Source organism: Macrobrachium nipponense, chromosome 11 (genome assembly GCF_015104395.2).
Source record: "Macrobrachium nipponense isolate FS-2020 chromosome 11, ASM1510439v2, whole genome shotgun sequence".
Classification (NCBI taxonomy): Eukaryota; Metazoa; Arthropoda; class Malacostraca; order Decapoda; family Palaemonidae; genus Macrobrachium; species Macrobrachium nipponense.
In genome coordinates, this window is record NC_061087.1 from 48382839 (window position 1) to 48405496 (window position 22658).

Here is a 22658-nt window from a genome sequence, read left to right on the forward strand (position 1 = left end):
ATAATTAGTTAGTTCAGTATTGGCAGCTTACAGAGGCAAAACAATATTTTCAGAGTTCGATTATCACATGTATGATACTCAACCATTGGACAATCACTTGCACTTATTGATTAAAACAATAACTGAAAATATTTGCAAGTGAGATATAATAATACTGGTAAGCGGATTACTGCTAAACTTCAATCGCAGGTCGCAGGAAAGAGTCGCCAGATATATATTAAGTTAATTCCTTTTAGCGGTCAATAATTCCTAATAGTAGGCGATAACAAACAGTAAGGACTAAGGAATTAGCAGACATAAAGAGAATAGCTTTAAATTTGTGCCAGTAATAGGTTATATGTATATAAGATTATGAAAAATTTGTATTGTATTTCTGAGTAATAAAGTAAGGTATTATGTATGACGAAATAATTAACTATGTTCTTTAAAAGAATGATAGAATGCCTAACACTTTTTGCCTCCATTTATGCCATGAAAATAAAAGATGGGAAAAGTAACTGAAGCGTTTCTATGAATCTTTATGGTGTGGTCTCTCTTATGCCAGTCCTGGGCGTGGCTGCCACGCGGTAAACTGGCTTCACTTTACTGAACGGTCTGACCCATGCGGGGCGTCTCCTCCCATTATTCCTCCAAGGCCCTTCAAGATGCCGAACCTCCTAAAACGACCAAGGAGGGACCATCAATGCCACATCTTCTTGCAGGACCTTCTTTCGGCCCAGAGAAGACTCCTACAGCCACTCCTGCAGACACTCAGGTCGAGGAAATGTCATCTTCCACCTACAGGAGTCGGAGTTGGATGAGATACATAGTGATGACAGCAACACGGAAGACGACTGACGGACAAGAAGTGGATATTGAACATATCTACTTCCTCAAGCCCCACATCGTCCGTCAGAAGAAGCCCAAGATGTTGGGACTGCCAATGTTATGTATATTATAATGTCTGACTTAATTTTTGTTTATTTGTTGAAAATATACAATATTTTACAGTACATGCAGAATTCTACCAAAGTGAATTTACAACCTGGATTTTCAGAATGCAATATTTTTACATTCTCTCATACATATTCCATCACTTTACAGTCTACTCTGTTTACAAGCCGGCCATTTTGTACCCTACAGCGGTAACGACGTGAAGTTGACGTACATAGAACATTACATTATTGGCGTAAGTTCCAGGAAGACGTCCGAACTTGCTTTCTTTGCGTGTACATTTGCGGCGCAATTTACGGTGCTGGCTTTACGTCCGGTGGCGGGGTGGTCTGGGGCTTCACTGCCAGTCCTGGAATTGAGAGGTCGATGGTTCGCGCCTGTCGATCGCCAATTCTATTATCGCTTAATAAATTCCCCCTCGGTTAAACATATATGAAAATATATTAATTCCGAGGTAGAGCGAATTAGATATTAAAGGACATTTGTAGTTCGATATAGATATATATATATATATATATATATATATATATATATATATATATATATATATATATACATATATACGTACAGTTAACTATAATCACCCAAAAAAACTTCTATAATTATAGGGAAAATGAAACGCATGTGCCCATTTTCATGTTATGTATTCATAGTTAAATTCTTACAGCTAACACTCAAATAAATCACTTCAACTCAGTGTTATTGTTCATACTGTCTGTTTTTAAAAGAAAACATATATACCTCTTGTTTTCGAGGTCCTCTTTTTTGTAAAGTTATTTGTTATTGATACTATTACTGCTGTGTAGTAAATTGTATACCACCTAACAATAAACTTAATTGAATTTGAAATTCTGAAGCAAAGAAAAATGATATCCTTCACAGTCTTATTTCTTATAGGCGTAAGCATTGGGGTATAGACATTACCATCATCAATTAATCCATTCTGCCGTTCACAGAGGCTAATTAAAATTCAATTTGATAGTGCACTTCAACGTTACTCCTGACATATGCTTGATATTGCTCTGATAATATACGAATATAGCAAGTACCTACTCAGTAATGATTGATGATAGATCCAACTTGATTTAGTTATGAAACGATTTAAACAGAAAGAAAAATATTAACTACAAAAAGATTCACGGACAGAAATTATAATTTCATTATATTCTAAATAAAAAGAGTAATTGCGGTAATTTAATCCCGCTTATACATAAACAAATATCATATATATGATTATCAATTCAGTAACTGGCTTGACCTATGTAGCGCATCTAGAGCAAAGGTAGCGACGAGGCTTCAGATGAGCAAAATCATCTCCAGCTCCTCAAGATCAAAAGACTGAACATGTTCTTTACAGTAGTCATTAACATCAAGCAACAAAGGCGGTCATCTCCAGTTCTTGTTCTCTGGTAGTTTTTTTACTCTTTCAAGAGCAGAAAAATAGCTCATTACCACCAGTAGTAGCAGGAATGGTTAGCAATATTCACAAGCTAATTAATATCTCAGTGTGTTCAGGGTACTGTAAACATCAAGTAGGTCATCAGGTTTCCTTTGTTTTGATAATTCTCTTGTTGAAAGAACTTGTGAAACCAAACTGACTGAATCAATGTGTGCACTGTAGTGCTGGGAAAACATTGTGAACTTTTCTTTATCAAAGAACTGTTCTGAGTGAACATCAGAAGTGGAACCAAAGATCATATTCAGCATTGAACCTGTCAATCAAAGGAGCGAATTTTACTATTTTTATTATTTTTATTTCAAAGGCTAGGGGTCAAACGAAGTCTTGGGATACCATCAGTGTCTTGAGAGAGAGAGAGAGAGAGAGAGAGTGATTTGCTCGTTGCAGGTTTAGAAAGTGTTTCCTTTTTGGACCTTGTCCCTGATTATGAATCTTCCTTCCAAAGGAATTGGACGATTCTAGGAAGATTTTGCCGTTGTGTTTCGCTATTCTGAGCCAGCAAATATTAAATGAAATATATTTAATTTCGAGTTTATCAAATTTTCAGGAGCTGTACAACAGAAAAGGATGTGTTCTTTCCAAGAACCGCGAACCACTCTGATTGAAGAATGGAGCACTATAGGTAATGCTGTCTTGAATTATCAGTGAGTTCTTGTACTGGACTTTTCGTAATGTTCTCGCACTCGAAATAAATACGATCTCCAAGCTTTGGCTGTGTGCGCAGAAAAGCATTCCTCACCGATACAACAACATCAGACGGAAGTTTCGGAGAGGAACAAAATTCAAGGTCAAGTTCACCCGAGAGGTCTCAACAATCAACGAACACACTCACTCACTCACATAAATAATGTGGACCCCAGCCATTCGCTCTTCTGTATTTAAAGGTGTGTGTGTCTGTGTGCGTGTGTGAGTGCGCGTCACTGTGTGCGTAGCGTGTTTGTGCGTATGTGAGGGAGTAGCCCTGAGTGAACTTGATTAGGGTCAGTCAGCTCAGTCGACGTCTTGAAGTGAAGCGAGAGTAGTCAGTGAGTGTCGCAACCGGAGGGAGAGTAACGGTAAACGAACATCGGCAGAGAAAACGCCAGCACACTTTTCCAAGGTAATTCTAGCATTTCATGATGTATTCAAGTGATTTTAATCGAACGCGAAGCAGGTTTTTGTTTTCTTTTCACATTGAGGGGTGTCTTTAATGTCTTCTTTCATAATGTCTAACTTGGGATTTGGCCTTAGGGGCCACTCTACCAGGGAAAGCTTTGGCATTCCATGTAAGAAGTTGTGTGACCAACTTTCTTTACTGTTGCAGTGGAATGGAATCTGCTGTAACAGTACATCAACAACTCTGCATCCTGTTATTGTCTTGAACTAAGCAAGTGTATATTGATATAAGAGCATAAACTATGATGTTATATACAAGATGAACTACAAAAAATACTTTGTAGTACACTGAGTGGTCTATGAACACAACGAAACCCGAAATTACATTAGTTGTAAATAGGACATGAAAGAAAAATTCAGTAGAAATGAAGAAACCCAACTCAGCACTGTATTGTATGTAAGAATGTTAACAAAATCTAGGACAAAATGAGAGCAGTTTGGCCGAATGAGAACCTTAATGATAATGGACTACATTTAAAGAACAACATAAGGTATGAAGTTTTCTTCATAATGTAATTAGTATTTCATAAGTAAGTAAATATCAACCCTACATTACTACACTGAGACATATAACTCATCACTTAATGAAGTCTTGATGTATGATTAAGTTGTCCTTGAACCGATTGCCATCCATTAACAACATGAATTATTGTTTATAAAAAATAAAAAAAATGACAAAAACATTGGCAGATATTATTATTAGAATGTTTCTCTTCACAAGAAATCTTTCAAAAATCTTAGTTGGACCCAATGATTCCTAAAAGCCCGGAATTAGGGTAATTTATCCCTGCTTGGCGACCCCTGTCATACAAGTAAGGTTCATTTACATACTGAAAGTCAAAATTTTCTTCCCGCTTGTTGCAAAAAAACATTTTAGTATTAACATAATTATTATCTATGATCGTAAGCCTTGCATGCCACCAGGGAAAAAAGGGTACAATTCTCTTTACATTCGAAATCATCATCATCATATCAAACGTTGGTTTGCTGTGATTGGCTTCTTGCTGCATAGACCATTTTGAGAACAAGTTGTTGGGTGGTTGTGAACAGCGCAGCGTCTTGTCTTGGGTGCCCGACTGAGGAGAGGCCCGTCAACATAAACAAACAGCCGGTGGGGGGGGGAGCGTCCGGGATAATCCGTCATGACTATTCAGAAGAAATTTGTTGTACTTACTTTTCTCGTTAAATGAGGAGGCTTTGTGAGTGTACCACATATGGTCACTACATTACAGAACATGATGGTTTACGATTTTTTCATATACTTTCATTTATTATTAATTTTCTGTGACCAAACCTCACCCTTGAGGAAGAAACGGAGACACGAAGAAAACGTTCTATGAGCGATCGCTGGGAACGGAACTTATTTTTTGACATGGGTCTTCTCTCTCTCTCTCTCTCTCTCTCTCTCTACTCGTATTCTTTCCCCCCTTTTCATTGTGTATTCTTGTTCTCACTCATTGTCTGTTCTTGTTTTTCTCTCTTTCTTATTTATTTTTTGTTCTTTGCTCCTCCTGATCTATTATCAATCTTTTCCTTCCCAGTTCTTGCTTGCTTCTCTTTTCTCATTCATTCACTTTAACGCTTAGCGGAGCTGGCGAAAAGACTGTTTCAAGACCGTCTGCGTCAAAAGCAAGTGCCTCTTGTCCGTCAATTTTTGGAAGTCATGTCTCTGCTATTCTGTTTTTCTTTATGATTGAGAGATCTGGTACCCTCAGGCAGTTTCTTATTTCTTTTCCCAGTTTTATTCTGTTTAACTTACAAGCTATTTTGGTCATGCTTTTAACTTAATGAGAAATACCAACAGGTTCTAACAGATGATGGCGTCATTGTTGGCAAGACATAGATGATCCAATTGTTTCATTTAACATTTGTGCCTTCACCGTGAATGAGCATGAGACCTAATATGTATATACAAAGCCGAACAAGCATAAATGAAAGCAGTATCCTTGGCACTTTGGCAGACGCATTTGAGTTGGTATTTGTCCTTACTTTTAGGCTGAAAAAAAAAAAACCCGTTGGCGATAATATGAAGGCCAAATGATAAGACAACCAGGCTATCTACCGTGGCAACAATTTCCCAGGACGGACATTGCTCAATTTTGATTATATAATCGACAGTGGCACAACTCAGACGTTGTACAAAGTTATCAGATTTATATAATCAAGAACCCACTGGTGCTCATTTCACACTGAGTGTCAGCTGAATATTTTCACATGCAATTATGTAACATCACATCTAAATATATTTGTCAAAGCATTGCTCTTCTTTTCTTCGTAATGTATTTCTTCCATGCGTTGGATGCAGTTATACATCACTATGCGTAGGTACCTAAATGAGATCAGGTTTATCATTGTCTCGCGGGATGAAATATTGCTAATGGAACCCTTCTGTTTTTTTCCTTTTTTTTTTACGTTAGCTTCATTGAATATTACTTCCATCTACAATACATTTATACTTTTGCTTTTATCAGTTATTCTTTCTCTTTTCTCAGATATTCTTTACTGCACTTTGCAATGGTATTTTGTTTTTATATAACTTTCTTAGATTTTGGTATAGATTATGTTGTCAAATATCCCCCTCTTGCCTTCATACCATTGCAGGGTTAGCAAACTGTTCTCCCTTTTCCATGGAGCAAAAATGCTTAGAATAAGTACTCGCTTTATAAAACCGATGTCAGTAATACTTTGAAAACATGGAGATATTGTGATGATGCTTACTGTGTCTTCAGGACTACGCATCAATTCTGATCTGGAACAAACTATGCTCTGAAACCCTTGGCTTCCTCATATGCACAACTGTGGCCCCTAATGTAGCAGCATTGTGTACTTTTTCCTTTAATTTTATACTGTCTTGGAGACTTTCTAATTCTAGACCTTTGTTTTAATCCCTTGGCCAAATATTTTTACAAGATTATTAAACAAAGCGTAAGTAGAATTTGTAATTACGGTTTCTGGTGAGTTTTGTGCAAATTTTTTGCTGATTAATTTGCATGAAAAAAATCTGTTGTGGAAAGAAATATAGTTATTTATTATTGTAATATAAGAATAAACAAAATGTTGCACGGGATTTGCGAACTAGTAATTTGTTTGATACTCAGTGATGTTTATAGACTTGAAAACTTTAAATTGTCTTGAAAATAACTTTTTTTTAGCAAAATCATAAATAACATATATTCGTTTTCTTTTCTTATCAAAGAAAAATAATCTCTATTCAGTAATTAGTGTTTCAGCTATTATACAAATCAGTCTGGGATACAGATAAACATCATAGCATGAATTGCAAGAATAACATTTAGCTTCAGGGAGGATATGTCATGTCATCTACTGAAGTTTACATTGGATTCCTCCAATATACAATTCAATATGAGATTAATGTAAACAATGATCATGTACTGTTAAGTCCCATTCATCTTTTCTAGGAGAGCAAGCCATAGAATACTGAACAATATGTAAACATTGCTAGAGATTGTTTTCTTTGTCAATTGGGGTCTAGCTACCAAGAGGGCCAGTATTGTTGTTTTATAATATCTTCGAAAGTTAAGTCATTGTAATTTCACTGTAGTTCACAGCATGGTATTTCCGACTTCATTATTTTGTCATTATTAGTTCAAAAGATTCAGTTGTGTCCAGAAATGCTCTGTATAATCTTGTTTAAAATATATTGAATAATTTAAAATCAGTTGGCACTGATTCCCTTTGCCAAAGGGCTAGTTGGTGCAGCTGCCGGTAGACTCCAGATTTGAACTTTTTGTTATTTTTTTTAGTGATATCACGAATGATTTTCTTGTTCAGGGTCACCCCATTTCTTCTCCGAAATTATAGTTAAATCACAAGGAAACTCATTTCCATACCTATTTCTCCGTCTGTTGAATGATCAGAGGGTGGCTCAGGGTTCTATATCTTCTTAACAATAAATTATTGCACTCTTTCCATTTCCTTTCCGCAACGGAATATTTGTCCCAAATTAATAAGAAGCTTCTCATGTCCATTGCCCTTCTTAGTAAAGCAGCCCTACCACGCCGAGTTCTGGCATGCAGAACTTCGTCGGAGGAAGTAGAATTCCCTTTCACAGCGTAGAGGACTTAGTCATTCTAGATGGGCTCTATCTCTGAGTTAATAGTTGGAATATAATGCCCAGTGGCGTCCAACATTTCGTACATCTTCACTCTTAGTGACAGACCTTCAAGCCAGTGACTACAGCAAATTGCTATTTCCAAATCTACACCCTGATTTATTATTATTATTATTATTATTATTATTATTATTATTATTTTTTTTTTTTTTTTTTTTGCTCTATCACAGTCCTCCAATTCGATGCTGGGTGGTTATTTATAGTGTGGGGTTCCGGGTTGCATCCTGCCTCCTTAGGAGTCCATCACTCTTCTTACTATGTGTGCCGTTTCTAGGATCACACTCTTCTGCATGAGGCCCGGAGCTACTTCAGCCTCTAGTTTTTCTAGATTCCTTTTCAATGGATCTTGGGATCGTGCCTAGTGCTCCTATGATTATGGGTACGATTTCCACTGGCATATCCCATATCCTTCTTATTTCTATTTTCAGATCTTGATACTTATCCCAATTTTTCCCTCTCTTTCTCTTCAACTCTGGTGTCCCATGGTATTGCGACATCAATGAGTGATACTTTCTTCTTGACCTTGTCAATCAACGTCACGTCTGGTCTGTTTGCACGTATCACCCTATCCGTTCTGATACCATAGTCCCCGAGGATCTTTGCGTGATCGTTTTCTATCACTCCTTCAGGTTGGTGCTCGTACCACTTATTACTGCAAGGTAGCTGATGTTTCTTGCACAGGCTCCAGTGGAGGGCTTTTGCTACTGAATCATGCCTGGCTTTTTGTACTGGTTCTGTGCAAGTGCCGGGCATTCACTTGCTATGTGGTTTATGGTTTCACTTTTCGTATTGCACTTCCTACATATGGAGAGATGTTATTTCGTCTATCGTACTTTGAACATATCTGGTTCTTAGGGCCTGATCTTGTGCCGCTGTTATCATTCCTTCAGTTTCCTTCTTTAGCTCTCCCCTCTGTAGCCATTGCCAATTGTCATCGCTGGCTAGTTCTTTAGTCTGTCTCATGTATTGTCCGTGCATTGGTTTGTTGTGCCAGTCCTCTGTTCTTTCTGTCTTTCTCCTGTCTCTGTATATTTCTGGGTCTTCGTCTGCTTTTAATTAGTCCTTATTCCCATGCACTCTTTAGCCACTCGTCTTCACTGGTTTTCAGATATTGCCCCAGTGCTCTGTTTTCGATGTTGACGCAGTCCTCTATACTGAGTAGTCCTCTCCCTCCTTCCTTTCGTGTTATGTATAGTCTGTCCGTATTTGCTCTTGGGTGTAGTGCTTTGTGTATTGTCATATGTTTCCTGGTTTTCTGATCTATGCTGCGGAGTTCTGCCTTCGTCCATTCACTATTCCTGCGCTGTATCTGATTACTGGCACTGCCCATGTGTTTATGGCTTTTATCATATTTCCGGCGTGAGTTTTGACTTGAGTATCGCCTTGAGTCTCTGCATATATTCTTTCCTGATCGTGTCCTTCATCTCTTGGTGTTTTATATCTCCTCCTTCCATTATTCCCAGGTATTTGTATCCTGTCTCATCTATGTGTGATGTTGCTCCCATCTGGTAGCTTTATCCCTTCAGTTCTCGTTACTTTGCCTTTTTGTATGTTGACTAAGGCGCATTTTTCTATTCCAAACTCCATCCTGATGTCCCCAGTTACAATCCTTACAGTCTGGATTAGGGTATCTATTTCCTTGATGCTCTTACCATACAGCTTGATGTCGTCCATGAACATCAGATGGTTGATTCTGTTGCCTCTTTTCTTGAGTTGGTACCCGGCATCCATCTTCTGTAGTACTTTTGTCAAGGGAATCATGGCTACTACGAAGAGTAGGTGGGGGGACAGTGAGTCGCCCTGGAAGATCCATCTCCTGATATTAACTCTGCTAGTCTTATTCCAGAGCTTGTAAGTATTGTATTACCAGTTGCGCATGTATTTGAGGAAGCTGATGGTATTTTCCTCTGCCCCATATATTTTTCAGGCATTCTATTAGCCATGTGTGTGGTATCATGTCGAAGGCTTTCTTATAGTCTATCCATGCCATGCTTAGGTTGGTTTTCCTTCTCCTACGTTCTTCATTACCATTTTGTCTATGAGGAGCTGGTCTTTTGTGCCCCTACACTTCCTTCTGCAGCCTTTCTGTGGTGGGGGATGGTGTTTGTCCTCTAGGTAGTTGTATAAGCCTTTCACTGATGGATACCTGTTAGTAACTTCCACATTATTGGTAGGCAGGTGATAGGCCTGGTAGTTACTGGCTATATTTCCCTTACTCTTGTCTTTTTGTACTAAGGATGTTCTTCCTGTGGTCATCCATTTGGGTGCTTGGTGATTTGAGATACAATGCTGGAGTTGTTCTGCTATTCGTGGGTGTAGGGCCTTGAAGTTTTGAGCCAGTATCCATGGGACTTCATCGGGACCTGGGGCTTTCCAGTTTGGCATTTTCTTTATTTGGTGGTGTCTGACTGTGTCTGTCGTGATGTCTGTGAATCTTTGTTTTATTCTCCCTGTTCTTCTTCCCTTGACTTCCTGGAGCCATGTTGCATGTTTGTTGTGTGATACCGGATTGCTCCATATGTTTTCCAGAGTCTCTTACTTGGTTCGGCTTCAGGAATTTCTGGGTGGTTGTCTTCCCCTCTTAGTTGGCTGTATAGTCTTTTCTGGTTGGTTCCGAATAGTTTGTTCTGTTGGTATCCCTTATTCCTGTTCATGTACCGTTGGATCTTATGTGCTTTGGCCTTAAGCCTCTGTTTTTACATCTTCTATTGTGTGTTTAGTAGTCCCCTCTCTTGTACTTTGTATTTCTCGTTGAGTTCCTCCCTTGTTTTCTTGCTTCTTAGCCGTTTTTTCTGCCATCTCTTTCAGTTTACTCAGGTCAGATCTCATCACCATGATTTGCTTTTCCAGGCGCCTTTTCCGGAAGGAGGTTGCTGTTTTGGTTTCTGTTGGGTTGGTTGTGATGGTGGTGTTGGTGTTCGAATTCCCATCAGTTCTGCTACTAATCTTGCTCCTGCATATGTCAAGTTATTTGTTTCTGTGATACTGGTGGTGTGTATTATGCCCATTATTTCATTGACCCTCACTTGTTTTCTCCCTTAATTTCTTGGTGTGTAGGCTTTCATGGAGGGGATCTTTGTTCTCTCTGTATCTGGCTCCATCCATGTCTAATCTTTTCTACCCATTCCGTCTCTCTGTTACTTCGTCGGTGTTTCTTCGTGTGTCGTTGTTTGGTACCTCATCCTCCCTGTCGTCTTCTGTGGCATCGTCTCTCAGTTTCGTCTTCGTGTAATTCGTTGTCGTGTGACATTTCCCTTTCCAGTTCTTCTCTTTCTGTTGGGGAGCAGCCAGTTCATTATTCTTTATGTTCCTTACTTGGTCTGCCAGCCTCTGCTCTGTTTGGGGGGTGTTATTCTCTCATTCCAGATGTTGACCAATCTTCTTCTATATCCTCTCTCCGTCGGGTTGCTTCTGATGTAGCATCTCCATATTTCCTTATTTTCTTCTCTTGTCCATTTCTCCTTTTGCCTCTGTAGCTCCAATCTCAGGCTGTTGATTATTGTCGTTGTGGTGATCAGTTGCTGGATGACGACCTCCAAGTACCTGACCGTCTTCCCCTTCAATTGGGTTGAATACCTGGTTGCCGGACGAAGCTCCTCTGTTGCCAGAGGTTCCATTTACGTCGTTTGTCGTTTAATCTTCATTTTCTTCCATCATGCTGAGTTTTGCTATTTAACCCATAGCTGGACCCTACCCCATCAGGGATAGGTACTCATTTACAGCTGAGTAGACTGAGGAAATTATGGTAAAGATCCTTTCCCAAGGAATCAACGCCGAGGAGAGCGGTCACCCATCCAACGACTGACCAGAGCCAATGTTGCTTAACTTGACTTAAGTCTATTGACGACCTAACCCACTCCTCCACGGCGCCACATATTATTATTATTATTATTATTATTATTATTATTATTATTATATTATTATTATCTTATTATTATTATTCAGAAGATCAATTAACCCTACCCATATGTGGCAAGTCCACGGGAGTAACTGACTTGAAATTCAAGCTTCCAAAGAATATGGTGCTCATTCGGAAGTAAGTAACGGTAAAGGAAAATACAAAAAGAAGAGAGCTCTCTTATTGAAGAAAATATTAATTGTAAATAAATAGATAAAAATTTAATAAAATGCAAGGAGAATAATATTCGTGTAGTGATGCATGGCATCATCAGGGAGACTGTTTCACAGTCCAACAGGTTGAGGAATACAGGACCTCTGGAACTGAGAAGTTCGACAGCGAGGTACAGTTACTGCATGTTGGTGCTGCTGCTCAGCGAATCTGGTTGCTCTCGGCAGATAAAAGGACTCGGGAATCAATTGTGAATATGAAAAACTGACAAACAAGAGACCATCCATCGATGATTCAAGTCCTAACGGCTGATATTAGGAAATAGAAACCTACCACTACGACTAACTCTATCTAAAAGAGATAAATCTCTGTCAGAATCAGACATCCACACCGGAGAATAGTATTCTAATAACGTTAACACAAACAATCTATAACAGGTTGCATTGATTTTATCGCTGTTACAAATATATGAGGCCTTACAAGCTTCGGACTCGTTCAGCAAAATTCCATTCACCTGAAAGGGAGGATGGGGTGGAAAATCTGTACAAGATCTGCTAATAAATAGTGTTTTCCTTTTACTGGCGTTCAGTCTCATACCCCACCGGCTACACCATTCACTGAACCGGTCCATGTCCCGATTGAGGCTGAGGGCAGCTTCATTTCTCATGAGTGGGGACTTTAGTACACCCACAAGTGTTGCATCATTAGCATACAGAAAACTCTGGTTTTCGAGGCCAACGTGCATATCGTTTTTATGTACCAAAGGTAATAGTGGACCAAGAACAGTATCTTGTGGAACTCCAGACACAATAGGTTCCGGTTCACTAAAGATCCCATTAACCTGAAAGGAAATCTTGAAGTAATCCTAAAACATATCCTTCCATTATAAAACTCTGAATTTTATAAATAAGTGCCTTGAGATTAATTAAATCGAAATCTGCACTAAAATTTATTCAAATTACTCTGCACTCAAAACCCTTATGAAGGTTAACCTGCATAAGGCATGTCAAGTCTAAAAGAGCATCACATATTGACTATCAGCTAACAATCTTTTAAGTTCCACATGCTTATATAGTGGCTTAAAAATAAGTTTTTCAGTACCTTTGGAGAGCACAGGGTGATTAGAAATTGGCCTGTAGTTATTGCAGTCTGCAGATAAGCCACTCTTTGGAACAAACACTGTATTACATCCGCAAAGAAGTTTCTTTGCGGATGTAATACAGTTGATCTTAAAATCCATAGAATCTACTAATCTCGGGAGACAACACAACAGAAACTTTTTTAAAAACGAAGGAAAGAAACCATCAGGATCTTCTCCAATAAGTATCTGAAAGCGGGACATCCTCAGCTGATTGCTTACCTTTAAAAGCTCAATGAATCAGTTCAACCTTTTCCCTAGGGCCAGTAACCAATCTATCATCATCTGTTAATAGTGGTGGAATGGAAGGTATGCCTGACTCAAAAATAGACGATGCTAATTTGGTTCACCACAGAGGAGGCTGGTAATTCCTTCAAGTTTCCTATTCAAGGAATTATTGTATTTTTTTTCAGTTGTATGGTAAGTTTTTTTTCACAGCACAGCAAGACTCAATAAGAAATAGTGCAATTTTCATTTGAACAATTATGTCTACATGGATTGAATTTAGTCTGTCGGTCTTGGTATGCTTGCCTACATATATCATCAACCATGACTAGTCATTTGTCCTGAATTTGATGAACTTTCTACATCAGCATTTCGTGAAACTTCTTCTTGGGGTCACGATCTAATATATAGCATCTGAAATATCAAATGCCTGACAAGCTTCAACAATGCAATTCTAATTGGCTCTAGATTTCAGCCAGGCCTTTTTCCCAATGGTGGCATTAGGAATATACTGGTATAGTGATCCGAAGTGCCTATAAATTCACAGGCCCTGGACTTGACAATAGCTGGTACATCCGTGAATATGAGGTTTAATCTATTACCAGAGATATGTGTGGGTTCCTCAGTTAGCTGGACAAAATCAGAAGATACACAGAACTCAAGAGCAAAGTAGCCATGTTGATCTGTAGAATTTTAATTTAGTCACTCACTGTGCTTTAAATTACAGTCTTCACAATTAACGAATGAAGCTTTTGAATCTTGAGACTGAGCCAGACTAATCCTTTCTAAGAGATAGTCATAAATAAAATCATCGATATTTGGGCTGCAGTAAACAGGAAATTGTCTTTGTAGAACTTACTGAAATTTTTAAAACAAAGAACTTCTTGGCAACTACACTCCAAGTATTTCTGACGATAACTAGATTGTCCAAACAGTGTATACAGCCATACCTTGGGCATGTGAGATGCTGCAATGATAAATAAAATCAGGGCCATCGAACCTCAGGATTCAAAACTCAACCTTGGACTTCTTACTGCATACAAGAGTCTGATAAAAAAATAAAATCATATTTGTGGGCACAACTCTGGAGATCAAGAAAATTTGACAAGGCTCAAATATTTGAGTATAGTAATTTACAATTTTTCTTACTGTAATGAGTAACAGGCCCATGGTGCAGCTCAATGTCTCCTGAAAGAATTAAAAATAACATAAAACAACAACAGTATTTGCATTTTTTAGAAATATTCTGTAGAAAGTAAACATAAACATGACCATATGTCATTGAAAAAGTGCCAGAAGCAACTGTTCGACAAGGTGGGTCCGGCACACCTTGTAAGCCAAATAAGAAACCTGCCATGTTTGCCACAACAACTGGGGTAGGACAATCAGGATGGGTTTAGAAATTATAAAATTCTCAGAAGGAAAAGATTAGGTAAAGATGAAGGCACTTTTCTCACAATCTACCAAGCAACTTTTGCTTTTTATCAACCTGTCCTACACTCTTTTTGAAAAGAAAGGAAATTGAATAACAAAAGAGGATAAATGCCTGATTGTACCCTCAAGCAAGGGAACTCTAACCCAAGACCATGAAGGCCACAGAACAATGGCTATGGCACATTCCTAGGTTGGAGTAAGCATCTCTTAGCAGGGTTGCCTGCTAACTTAAAGGGTCCTTTCTAATTGCTGGTTTAATTTTGGAGCATCCTTCTCATAGAAAAGTTGCCTGCCAAGGCTAAAGAGTCTCTTCATTAGGAGAAACAAGTTGTTCATCGGAAAAAGGGCCTGTCAATGATTCTATTGCTGAATGAAATTTGAATTAATGTTGTCATCGTCTTAATCAGTCTCAGGAAAAAGGAACACAAAGATTTCTGAGTCTAAAGGATATAATCTGGTCGTATGGCAACTATTATCCTTTAGGAGCCTTTTTTTGCAGACACTATTTTTTACAATGTTGCTCATACTTCAGTTTGATGTGGATGCTGCATCAATTCCAAGTCATAATCAGCTTCCAGAGGGTAAGGCAAATGCTAGTGCTTGAAAAAAATCAGTTCATACACGGGGAGTCTGAATAGGCTGATATTGTGTCACATTACTAGTACTGCTGTAGCTAGGAGCTATGGTTTAAGATTCCTCTCTACAACCAGGAGAAGGGCAAGAGTTTTTTAAGCCTTTTAAAAATGTTCCCAGATAATCCTTTAAAACTGGATGGTTTATCCTGTCCAATTCTTGTACAGAATATTTTGTTGTGAAAGTGTTGAGGATCCCACCCTTAAGTATTGCAAATTTTTCCTTTGAATATGATGAGTGTCCCATACTGAGTCATCGGCCCAACTTCTAGTTGTCAACACCCTAATGTTTTCATGGTTTGAGTCATGTGACAGTTGAATGATTTTTGGTTCTACTTGGCATCTTTTTGGTTTTGACAGGGATCAAGGTCATTTGTTGCCTCAAGTCACTAAATTTCTTTTTTCAAGGTGCTTGACATTCCTTACATTACCAAAAGAACACTTGTTACACTCTTCATGCAATTAGCATCTTGCCCCAATCCTTAAAATTCCTTGAGATCATAAGCAATAATATGGTCTTTAACAATATGAGGAAATTTAGCAGTGTTGGTCCTTGTCTAAATTTTTCTATTTACTCACCATCTAAACAATTTATTGTTCTTTGTAATGATAAATACAAAATATTTGTGACATCACAGTTGACTTATTGTCAAACAATGACAATTTTGTAAGAACTATGTTTCAAAGTATTTTTGAAACACTACACATCATCATTACGTAGGTTGTTGCAAAATAGTAAGTAGAGGAAATAAAATTATATAAATCATTCAGTATCCACTTAGTTAACACCCATATCCTCCATGGAATGGCATCCTGTTCTGTTTCTTTAACATGCTTCCACAGGATAGGAAATGACGTTTGGCCTATCTACTATTCAGATGGAACTGCAGTCCCTTCTTTCCTGCTATTTACTACAGCTGTAGTATTTTAGTGTGGCTTTCGGTTGCTCGTCATTTGCACCTCTGAAACATCTCTATCCAAACCCAATTGCATCCCTCAACTTGGGAGATCCAAGTCTGTTGAGGATGCTTGAGTGGTATTGGCTCTGGCTTCTGTGATAATTGGAACACTAGGCACTTGCCCCTGTGCCTAATGCTGCATGACTCAGTTCCTTGAGTTCTTTGCCCAAATAGGATTCAGCAGCCCTTACTCTGGGACTGGTCAGCTGCAGATGGATAAGGCGAGGAGGAGGTGACTGTCTCTTATGGGAATGACTGAGTCTTGGGCGGTCTGCGAGGATGCGCCATCGGTGTCCACTACAGTCATTGGCTCTCCTTTGACTGCCGGCTGGAGGGACTGCAAGCTCTGTGAAGGAGACTTGAGTCTCGCCTTGGCACTGGCACTGAGGCCATTCCTAGCATAGTGAGAGGATATGAATGTGGCTCAACATCCATGATGGGCAGAGAATGGCACTGCCTGACACCTTCAAGGTGCACTGGCTGTGTAGAGGTAGGTCTCAGAGGACTGTAAAAAGGTAGGAGGAGAAAAAAAGCCTTGGCTTGGCAAGACATCATAACCTTGAATATAAGTAGCTACTGCCAGAATACAAACTTTGGAGCAGTGAGGTTGTGTGACTCTCAACTGGATGGTAGGCAAGAACATTTTAATGTGGTTGAATGGTGATGAATTTATGCCTATCAACTCTTGCTCTGTAAGGAATTTTATCCTCCCGATTTATGGATATGTGGGCACCAGAATAATTGAATGCTTGGTCTTGGTGGATTGAGACCTCTCAGAGGTGCAACAAATATAGGGCCCTAAGCTGGAGGGTCTAGAGTTGACAGATTCGTCACTGCCATTGCAATGGCAGAAGTAGCAGCTTTCTTGGGGCAATGAGCCTATGAAGATGTGTGCCCATGCACTCTGCATGTGTCACAAAAACCCCTGTTGAGATCTCGATTTGGTCGGTTGTTTCTGTTCCAATTGCGGTTATTCATATTATTTGGGGGATACCCATTCTGAAAGATAGTAGAGCCTGCTGCTGGGGATCTGCTAAAGGCACTGCTCCATGGTGTTCCTGGGTTTGTTACAGCGTCCACACACAAGCTTCCATGGTGGATTGTTTGGGTGCTGGGTAGGCTGTGAGGTCATTGTAGGAGGAAGAGAGAGAAGAGGACAAATCATTTTCTTAAGGGAACTCTACAGCAGATGGTGGGTGTCGTAGGCATCTGGCCACTTACAGCACTCCGCTATAGTTTTTGGAGTCTTGTCCATCAAGTGGATGGCAAGATCAGGGGGAACATAAGATAGAAAGTCACCTAGTTGGAAGAGTTCTAAGATCTCAGCGGAGGTTGCCTTGGAGGCCTTCATCCACCTTTGTAGGGCTGGTGTCTTCTTGGACACCCACTCTGTCCAGGTTTGGTCAACCTCCTTGGGCATGCTCCGCCACTTCTTTCTCCATCGGTCTAGGGTCAGCTTGTAAGCCACATGGATTGCCTCGCAGGCAAGGGCAAGGTCCTGTTGATTGTCAAGGGGGAGGGCCTAGAGCGCAGTATGCCCTTTGCCAACTCGATGCTTGCCAAGGAGGAGGGCCACTTCCTGAGGGGTAGCGTTGAAATTCCTGAACACCTGCTCGATATGATCGAGCCAGGTTTCGGGCTCGCTATCATCCCAAGCCTTAATAAGGGTTCCCATGCAACGCTGCCTGGAATGCTCTCTCTCTCTGTCTTGGCTGCCTTCCTTCATTTATTTGTTCACCCAATTGATTAGTTTCGTGTTATCCAAACCCAATTCTCTTCCAGTTGGAGGGAAGGCCTTAACCTCATCCAGTGCTGCATTGCTGGCTATTCTGACTGAAGTAAACATTAGCAGTACTAGCCTGAAGAGTTAGGTATAGGCACAAGCCTAGGGACTGCAGGGGCTTTACCTGGGAATGGGTGTAACTAAGACACAAATATAGATCTCCCAGTGTGTGAATTACCTGCAGTGAAAAGGTGGAATGGTACTTTGCCAAATTGCAATTGTGCAGTCAAAAGGACTGAGGAATTATGGGTATCCCAGAAATGGGAATCTAATGTCGCTAGAACGTGAACTTGTCACAAGTAATTGTGACATGAACGTGGTGGCGGAAAGGGGGAATGGAATGTTGCCAATTGCAGACGCACAGCTGTGTATACTGAAAAATATTTGGATTCCTGAAGGTGGAATTCAGACATCAATAAGATGTAATTATCACAGGAATTGTAAGTAAAACACAGCAAAAAGATTGAATGAAATGTTGCCAATCACAGGCGCATTGTGGGCACACAGTCATATATATTGAAAAATATGTGGATTCCAAAGTGGAAATTCAGATGTCCATAAGACAGATTTATCACAAGAATTGTGAAGGAGACATGGTAGAGAGGGGGAATGGAATGCTGCTAATTGTTGGGGCAGTCCTGAAGACTGAAAAATGATGAAAATAAAAAAAAGTTTGAGGATTCATGAAAGGGGAAGCTTATGTCGTTCAGATGGTAATGGCCGTCAAAGACTGGTGTTTGGACTCCAAGCAAAGCGGATTACTTGACGCAACTGATGAGGAGAAAAAAAGAAATTAACAGTCCTGGTATGGGAATGCACACACAGAGAATGGTGCAGAATAAAAATCAATACCATTCATAACTGTTTATTATAATTCCCACCCTAAGTGAAATGCGCTGATAACTAAACTGAGTTCTAACAAGTTCTAACAAGCCTTCCTTTCCTAACATAAAAAAAAATACTACCAAGAGAGTGCTAAGCGATCATCCTCACGTTGCCATTTGGGGGAAAATTGGTTAATTGGCACCTTGGGTATCTAGACGATTCATTTGCCTTCACATGTAGGACAGGGGAGGTGGGCGAAGTGACTTCCTCTTTGTTGTTATAACAGCAAATGGTTGACTCACCTGATTGTAACTATGTCTACTAACAAAGGAGTGTTGGAATTACATATGATTTGCTTTACATCAATGGATATGCTATCCTTCTATCTTTTACTTTTGCTTTCATGAATATAATTGTAACAAAATTGCATTAAAGTTACATTATTGGATTTACATTAAAAGGGGGGATTTCTGGAAGGTTTTCAAAGCCAGATGGCTGGAGATTCTCTAAGAAGAATCATTACATGAAGGATATTATTTTTTCTTACCTCTGCTGCTACATGCATCAGCATTTGTGTGAGAGAGAGAGAAAGGGAAGTTACTCACTCAGTGAAACAATGCAGGCCGATACTTACACCTAACTAATATGCAATCTCTTCCAACACGAGATTTTGGCAATTTATTTTTGGCAAAAGGATACCTGGCACTGTTTCCTGGCAAATTATAGCACTTCCTAGCTAGCTTGGGATTCAGGTTTGTTTTTCTCATGATATCAGTTTTTTAGGAATCGCTACTGGCTGATAATTGTTATTGTAAGGAATTTTGCATGATTTAACACGATTCCAGGAAAGGTAGTCAAGTATTATGTTTCTGGTTCCTTGCAATTGCAATAGATCTAAGTTGTGGTTATTTAAAGGCAAAATGACTTAAAGGAGCCATAACACAAATAAAGAATGAAAGGATTGTGGCTTAGGCCCAAATTCAGAGTGATGGAACTTAGGTAAACTCAGAGGTTTAGCTTGATTACATATATTTCACTGCTCTAAGGAAATTATGCTGGGTTGCTCCTGAGGGGTGTTAAGGAACACTTAGGTTCCGTAATGAAAATGAAGGTAGCAATATTGACTCGTTGCTGTAGATGGGGGGCGGCGATAGTAACCGGTCCCAATAAAAATGAAACAGCGGAGGTTTGATGAGTCTCACAGAAACATGTTACAAGAGTCCACTTCCCACAATGAGGCACGCGGTATGGTATGTGGAAGTAGATTGCAATACATATGTTTGGAATCGGAGAATGCTTTGGCAGAATGCTAACACGATCTCTTCTGATGGTGTTACGCTACAGATTAGTCACAAGGGTGTAGAATAATGGTTGCTTACATAAGGAAAGGTTACATTATGTCCCAGTAACACAACAATAGTACTATTCACGATGGGAATACTTAAACAGTCGAACAGCACTATGGAGGGAACTTACAGCATCACAGAACAAATGGGGAGGTACATTACGTTGTTACAATGTCTGGGAGTAATGCTTATGGATGACTAAGTTGCTTGTGGCTGAACCATTGCATCATACATTACGTCGTAGGCCAGATTCGTCCTTATTCAATGGCAGCTATTGTAGTGGGAACACACAATGGAGAGTAAAGTCACACATGCAGTAGTATCAATAAATTTGGGGGGGAAGCTGCTCAGGTGAGACAAGTGGTGCCTAAGATGGCTAGAGTAAGTCAAAGGCCGTTCCTTCGAGTGCATCCCCTTTTTCGACCTTTGTCATAGTTGGGGGTGTTCCAATAGAGGTTAGGTGTTTCATCTTGATACCTGGGTCTCGTGATTGCCTTGAATCAGGCATGGCTCACATGTAGTCAGAATGGCAGCAGCTTAATCTCTCTCTGCTGGCTATGTAGGCATCTGTGAAATAAAGTGCCCATGACAGTGTTTTGGCTGGAACAGCTGTGAGTTAGAAAGAGATGTCTCATACAGTTGGAGGAAGAGGTGTAGAATGGCTATTGTAGTTTATGGATCTTCGATTAATATGAATAATTGACGTTTTTTTAACTTGGGGATGCTATAATTCAGACAAAATATATATATAATAATATTATTTTAATATATATATATGATTATATATATATATAGTTATATATAAATATATATATCCGCAAATATGACTACAGATTTTGTCTCATAGCTACACAAAATATTTCAACTACAAACACATGCATATTTAATTAACTATTTTTATACTTCATTCGCTTCCGCGTGGTTTTCATTTACATTTAAATTTAGTTTTTGCAGTTGATTTGCTATTTTCCTGGAGGAGGTAATTTCTCTGTTCAAAATGCATAGCCTGAAAAAAGTACGGCAACGAACAACGTAAGTTATTACATCATTCAGTAAAATGATAAAGTTCCTAATATTAGTAGATAGCTTTTTGATAGCACCACTACCGGGTTTTAGACCTTTTTAGCCATGATTACATTTCAATTGTTCTGCAAAATGTCTTCGAATGTCTTTTTTGCTTCTTTTCTGCTTATTGCACTTATCCACGCGTTTTCTCCTTTTGGTGTACATGTGCCAAGGAATCTATATTCAGAAAATTTATTAATAGTCAAGACTCCAAAATATTCTAGACATTCAGCTTTTCCCCAATCACTGCACCTGAGGCCTGTGGTGCCATTTTCGTCCCCAACAGAATGCCAGTTATTTGGTAAGCAGAATAACATTCTTGATAGGTTTGATTACTATTGAACAGATTCTTCATCATCAAGAGGGAGGTAAGAAAAGTAACCAGATGATACATTATTGCCTTCACAATTGCCATCAGTTTTATAATTTGATTCCAAAAGGGAATTATTTTTCCCTAGATGTGATCTAACCCGATGCTTCACTAACACAGGCGATGGTCCAGACCATCCTGATTTAGCCTGTAAGTTAATGTAAATGAAATATTAGATTTTGTTTCTACTATGTCAAGCAATTTCGGCAAAGACTTGTAAGAGATGACCAATCCTTTCTGACACTGGTTAAATCCTTTTCTTTCCACAGAGTCTTAGTTTTGTGTTTACAAGTTCAGCCCACGTGCATTTCTTGTCGGTTTCTCAAGAATTAAGTAAGTCAAACCGTTGCTCCAAAGAACTCCAGTGATTGTGCAGTCGTTTTGCTGCTCAATCATCATTGCTGCTAATGGGGTCCTTTGGTGTTGTTAGAAAGCAGGGGTGGCGCACGCACATGTCCGTCTAAAACAGTTTTTTCCACTCTATGATTTCCGTAAATATTTTAAAGTGAGCTGTAGTTGGTTCCATATAGGATGTCCTGTCCTTGATAAATTCTTGCTTTCATGATGAATTTTGAATAAGATCGTTTTCACACTACTTCAACTAATAAGACGATATCTTGGTGCAAAACTACTTTTCAGACATGGGTAGATAATAGGAAATGTTAAACAGAACTCATAAGGTCAAATACAGTACATAATAGGAAGAAATTTTAAAAATCATGGGGTTAGATATTGCAGAATATAGGAAGAAATGTGGAATAAAATCATAAGTAAAAGACGGTGGACAGTGGGAAGTGCTGCTAAATCACAGGCAAAACTGATGAAATCACAAAAGGGGTAGTGAAGGCCAGCCACAAGAGACAGACATGGAGGTCAGGGGTTACAAAGGAAGGGTAGGGCACAGGGCTTTACTCCGCAACCTGATGAATTATGATGAAAGAGAAACCAAGTCAAAATCAAAAGTTACAAATTAAGCATGATGCATTAGTAAGCCAGATTGGATTTCTGAGAATCCTTACTACTAATCCAGGCTATTCCTAACTGACATTCTCCTAGCTATCATTACACATTTTTCATTAGAATTAACTGGCTGTTAACTCCGCCCACCACTGATGATGTCACTACGAGTGCGA

General features: G+C 39.2%; 1 protein-coding gene across 1 annotated transcript in view; it reads left to right on the top strand.

Moving 5' to 3' along the window:
- The first annotated feature begins 3333 nt into the window (after positions 1-3333).
- LOC135205756 (scoloptoxin SSD14-like) overlaps positions 3334-22658 on the top strand; it is a 209892-nt gene continuing 190567 nt past the window's right edge. Inside the window, exon 1 of the mRNA XM_064236905.1 lies at positions 3334-3491. The gene's annotated coding sequence lies outside the window, so the exon portion shown is untranslated. The remainder of the gene's footprint in view (positions 3492-22658) is intronic.